Genomic DNA, 6,275 nt, shown 5'->3' with positions numbered 1-6,275 from the left:
TCTTGGTCTCATCAGACCAGAGAATCTTATTTCTCACCATCTTGGAGTCCTTCAGGTGTTTTTTAGCAAACTCCATGCAGGTATAACTGACGATCTGGGCAGGTGTCTTGCACTGAGGAGAGGCTTCCGTTGGGCCACTCTGCCATAAAGCCCCAACTGGTTGAGGGATGCAGTGATGGTTGACTTTCTACAACTTTCTCCCATCTCCCGACTGCATCTCTGGAGCTCAGCCACAGTCATCTTGGGGTTCTTCTGTACCTCTCTCACCAAGGCTCTTCTCCCCCGGTAGCTCAGTTTGGCCGGACGGCCAGCTCTAGGAAGGGTTCTGGTTGTCCCAAACGTCGTCCATTTAAGGATTGTGGAGGCCACTGTCCTCTTGGGAATCTTAAGTGCAGCAGAAATTTTTTTGTAACCTTTGCCAGATCTGTGCCTTGCCACAATTCTGTCTCTGAGCTCTTCAGGCAGTTCCTTTGACCTCATGATTCTCATTTGCTCTGACATGCACTGTGAGCTGTAGGGTCTTATATAGACAGGTGTGTGGCTTTCCTAATCACGTCCAATCAGTATAATCAAACACAGCTGGACTCAAATGAAGGTGTAGAACCATCTCAGGGATGATCAGAAGAAATGGACAGCACCTAAGTTGAATATATGAGTGTCACAGCAAAGGGTCTGAATACTTATTACCATGTGATATTTCAGTTTTTCCTTTTTTAATAAATCTGCAAAAATGTCCAAAATTCTGTGTTTTTCTGTCAATATGGGGTGCTGTGTGTACATTAATGAGGGAAAAAATGAACTTAAATGATTTTAGCATATGGCTGCAACATAGAGTGAAAATTTTAAGGGGGTCTGAATACTTTCTGTACCCACTGTAGATAGTAGGATAACACTTTTAATATTTATGGCATTCTACAGGAAACGGCCACTAGTTGTAAAAGGTATTTGCTATTGTTGTTAAATGGGTCTACATTATGCAAAACCAACACGGTAACAGTAGCACTGAGGTTACCACTGGGAAGCAAACGTTGTATGCAGATGAATCTGTGTACTGTTCTAACGAGGAAGAGCAATTGACAGAGACATCAGAGTTCCTAGTTTTGAATAAAAACAATAGGCCTTTAGTCTTCATAGTTAAGCAGTTTGAGATAGGATGGTCATTCCACCTTTGTGGAAGAAGGAAATAAATTACTGGTGTGACAGTCTGAACCATCAGCATGTCAAAATGAGAGCTCATCTGTCAGCAGTCAGTCCTCACAGAGCAACGCAAACTCCCACAACTACACACACACACACACACACACACACACACACACTACTTTGTAAACAAACACTAACTAGAGAGAACAGATCCCTCAATCATCAGCAACACAGCTGTAAACACAGACGTGCATAGAGCCATGACCAGTAATTAACAGAAACAGACAAGGCTGAACAGGAAGTACAGTAGGTCGTGAACACACTGTACACATGCACACAATAAATGCATACACATTGTCCACACCAAACGACTGGTGTAGCATATAACTGGTGTAGCAGGGATAACTTTACTTGTTTGATATGACATTACAGGGTGGTGGTCAAGTTTTAATTCTTCTGTTCTACAAATCCATTGCAGGAATGGTCCTTTCTGTCACAGACAACATGGCCATTGTCCTCCAGAGTTGGGGAGCCGTTTTCTGAAAGGCTATCTGCCTGGTGGCCCCAGGCTAATCTAAGCTGGATGGAGCGGAGGTCACAGGGCACATGCTTAGCCTGGTTTTGGCTGGTGGTCTGAGCACAGATCACTCAGATCACCACTTAGGTCAGATGCTCAATTTGCTTGAGATAATCTGACAAAAGAGTTTACATACTTTTCAGAGGTTCTCTTTTTTTGGTAGTTTCAAAACATGGAGGCAACCGCTGGATGCGAGACTCAGTTACAATAATGGTTGAATTTAAACCAGATTAAAACATCATGAGGCCAAGAGTCAAACAGAAGGTGCTCATGCACATAATGATATTATAAACAGAACCATGCTGGTTTTTTAAAATCACTTTGAACTCTAACAAGTGATTTGTATAAATTAATTTGAACACCACTTGTGGCTACATGAAGTCACACAGGCTTGTTAATATTTAATTTAATAGACTGGAAATTGAACTGAATCACAGTTTGAACTGTTAGAATTTGAATAAAAGTGACATCCCTTCAGTATATTGAACTATTATTTAATGGTGGTGACTGATGAGTACTTTCATTACAGAACATCAGGGTAAAGTGAAAATGATGGCCTGAATAATGAGGCATGTAAACATTCAATACTGACTTTTATTTCCTTTTATCTTGAGTCACCATGTTTCAGATTTCAACAATTTTTCAGGTTTATGTTCAATATACACTTGATTCATAAGCGAGGGAATAAAGCTCCAGATAATCTGTTTAGCTGAACATGACCTCTTTAAGCCAACATCCTAAATAATATGTAACAACTATTGTAGACCAGGAGAGCTAATGCTGGTACAGGAAGATGACCTGCACTACATTTTTGCTCTGCTGCCTTTGTGGTAATCAAATCTGAATGTTTCATAGAATGAAGATTAAGCCCTTACTTCCTGCTCGGTTCCACAAAGTCAGCTGTCTTTTCAAACGGCCTGGCTTGATGTTGCTGATGAAGGCCAGATGTGGAGCGCCACAGCTTACACACTTTCTTCCATCAGACATAAGAGCAACAGTGCTGTTTTACAAGCAAACAAGCTGATCTGTGGTCCACCAGACATACCGTTCATACCACTGGTAGTCAGTATTGGAAGGGATGTGTTAGTCTAATACCATGTTTATGCATTTTATTTTTTCTGGTTTGTGTCTTTACCAAGAACTTATCCATTACAGAAGATCATTGTAAGGGCATAAGACGAAAAAATAAATAGAAAAATAAATGTAAGACAGAGCTGAAATGTTGCTCAAGTTGTTACATGCATGCCAGTCAGAATAGAGGCTGAAACAAGAGAACCCTGCCAAACGTCCCCCATCAACTCCCCGATGGAGCTGCTACAAAAACGAGCCATAATGCTCTTCCAGTGCACACAGCGAACAGCTTATCCCCCCCAATAAGAACACATCTGGATTCTCAAATTACATTTATTAAAAGATAAAAGTAACAGAGTACAGTATATCTCATCCTGACCTTCAGTCTACAGCACTGTTACTGGAATAAGAAAGGCTCATAAAATGCAAGAGCCTCCAGTAAAGTACCCACTGCATGCAACTGCCAAATTGAATTTTCAAAACCATCTGGGCCTACACAATACCCTACAACACCAAAAAAATATAATAAAATGATCAGACTGCTCAAATGCTATCTGTCCCCATAAACAACCATGTGTGACTTATTTTATCTCCTCTGTTATTTTTATTCCTGAACATCTTGATGCATCCAAAATCTGTGGCAAACACCAGGAGGACCTGGTCTGACTTCAGCGTCTAAACGTGTTCCAGCTAATGAATTTTAGAAATCAGCGGGAGGTCAGTGCCTGGTCATTCAAATTCCCAAAAGGAAAGCCTAACTGTAACATCGACAAATGACAAACTGAGTCCAATTCATTATGTAGAATAGAAAAACTGCAGAGGTTCCTACCCCGGGGAAAAAAAAATTGGAAAAGCAGAGGGCAGCTTTTCAAAACATGGCCATGACCATTCTTAAAAATTCCAGCCAGAGCAATAATCAAAGTTTGTTCCTCATGTAATATTTAAGAAGATTATAATTTCATATGTACTGGATCTTCACTGGTAGTGACATTAATACAAATACACTGAAAGCTTTATTTAGAAAAAATAAATAAATAAAAATAAAAACTGTAATGTAATTTATGAGGAGAGCAGAGGAGAAAAAACTCACAACACCGGATTATCCAGTGACCTTGTCTTGAAATTGTTGCAAAGGCTAGGGTTAGGGTTACGTGTACTTTATCCACACCTGGATTAGTTCATGTTGTCTCACGTCTAAGCTCAAATCTCTTCTTGAAACATTAGCGCCATTGACTCAGGCACACTCAAACACTTCTTCAAACACCAACGCACTCTGTAACTCGATCCTGTGTAAGAGCTGAAGTCGCCAATTATATCAGTTTAAAAAAAAAAAAGCTGAACAATTTCACTAATTTAACATCTGGGAGAATTCAAACACCTGCACTAACTGCGAGGAGATATGTAAATGAACTAATGAATTTTCTCAGATCTCTGGTTACCATGAGGTTTTGCATCTTTTTTAGGGTGATAAAAAAAATCCTCAATTCCAGTATTAGAGTTCAAAAGTTCCCCAGTACCGACTACAATAACAGCCACATTAACGTGTTTGTGATGAAAAGCCCTTGGAAAGATTCTAATCTACAGTATGAATTCGAAGGTGATCTCATAACCATCTGCTGCCGTTTCCTGCTGTTTAGGAAGAACCCTCCGAATTCTGGGTTCGCTAAACTAATACTGGACAAAATACATTGTGCGTTTTGTTTCTGTTGTTTTTAAATGAACGCGTTACATTATCATCACAGCGCATCTCTTCTGTAGCAACATAACCTGATAAATGCCACCAGTGGAGCTTCCACAGCTAGATAATAATGTAAACACTGGCAATATTTAATCCTGTGTGACTGAACTAGAAAGCAACAAGATGCAGTAACTGGATAAAATCTGAAAAAAGACAAATATTTCCATTTAATAAAAATCCTGAAAGAAAGTTTTGCACCAAAGATGCTCAGTATACATGGTAAAATATGATATGTTATAAACGATGAGCAAAGGAAAACCGCTGCAGAGAAAGATGCATCTCTGTTACAATTTATTAACATGAAAAACCTGTGGAGAAAGGTGAATCAGGGAATACAGTGTTTTAAATTATAGAAATATGGTACATAAATTTTTTTTAAGTAAAAACTGTACTAAGAGGCTCATCACACTGCAAATGCCAGATAAAATTCTTCATCCAGCCGGTGGCTCAAACACTGGTTTGAGCTAAATGCTAACATTAGTATGCATGGTCTTTACCAAATTTCACGGCAGTGCATCCATAACAACAAACTTCAAGGTAGTGCTAGTTAAACTGTCAGGATCCACTAGAGTCACTGTTCTGAGAACAATGAATGTATGTATAAAAATGTGCCAATAGAGTCTCAAAGATGTTTAGTTGGTTAAGTGAAAACTCGTCACTAGGATTTATACTCCGAGCACCAAAGACATCAAGATTTCATTGCAATCCATCTAGTATTTCTTGAGATGTTTCACTAAAAATAAAATAACTTCATGGTATCAGGGGATCAAAGCGAAACCAAAAGGCCCCATCAGGGCGCCATAAAAGCCTGTACAAAATGTCATGCCAATCCATCTAATAGTTCAGAAATTGTGTAGACACACTGCCAGCAGGCTTTTAAATAGCAGGGAAAGAAATTAACAGTGGCCTATAAAATAAAGCAAAAACAAACACCAGAATCTAATATTTGTTTTAGTAGAGAGCAGTTAGTACTGATTTGTTCCAAGAAGTCTCTGTAACTGGGAACTACCATTCTTAAACATAGAATCAAGTGACTTACCAGGCCTGGGTGACGGCTCATAGCGAGGCAGGCACTAGGACCTGCAGTGCTCCAACATGCAGATGGAGCCTGCAGCCTTTAGGAAGCTTCAAGCTTCTCACTTACTTTCAGAACAATTTTCAAACAAGTGCAAGAGTCAGAAAGGACCGTTTAGAATAACTGACAAAGAATTTGTTCCTTCTCTCTGTGGCATCTTGTGGAATTGGACCCAAACTGGAATACATTTCAGGAATCCTCTGGAGTCTTACGTCAGTGGAGACAAGTGGACCTTTGCAAAGGTAGAAAATCATTTTACCTTCAGCTGCATGGATCTACACTCACTCACTACAGTTTATAAAATGGAAAGCAACAAAGTAGATTTACGTTTGTTAGATTAGAACAATTCAGACAGTTTTTCTTTTTTAATATTCAGCAGTTTTACATGTACACCTTTCAAATTAGAGTAAGACCTCTATCAAGGTTATGAACTCAGTGTTAAACAGGGTAAACTTTCACATGCATCGCTTTAGACATTTTTCCTGTTTCTGTATATAATGATAGTTACTTGCTGAGGATTTTAATAAAATTGTTACAGATTAAACTGCTAGCAAGGGTTCAGGTTTGAAGGTCCAACCCAACGGGGAACTGATCATCTCCTCCATCCCCTCAGAAACCACTGCAGCTTAGCCTCAGGCTCATCAGGTTACAAAAGCACCCTATTCTATCAGACC

General features: G+C 39.4%; 1 protein-coding gene across 2 annotated transcripts in view; it reads right to left on the bottom strand.

Annotated features, from left to right (window-relative positions):
- The window catches only part of LOC109957155 (potassium voltage-gated channel subfamily A member 2), a 63,652-nt gene that overhangs the window by 43,416 nt on the left and 13,961 nt on the right, over nt 1-6,275 (bottom strand). The window contains exon 3 of one of the 2 annotated variants that reach the window (XR_002274537.1): nt 4,837-5,833. The exons of the other annotated variant lie outside the window; for it this stretch is intronic. The gene's annotated coding sequence lies outside the window, so the exon portion shown is untranslated. Of the gene's footprint in view, nt 1-4,836; nt 5,834-6,275 lie in introns of those variants that run through there. 2 annotated transcript variants of the gene reach the window in all.

The sequence above is a fragment of the Monopterus albus genome, unplaced genomic scaffold (genome assembly GCF_001952655.1).
Source record: "Monopterus albus unplaced genomic scaffold, M_albus_1.0 scaffold1.1, whole genome shotgun sequence".
Taxonomy (NCBI): Eukaryota; Metazoa; Chordata; class Actinopteri; order Synbranchiformes; family Synbranchidae; genus Monopterus; species Monopterus albus.
The sequence above is the reverse complement of the archived record's forward strand: the minus strand, read 5'-3'. Positions and strand labels throughout refer to the sequence as shown.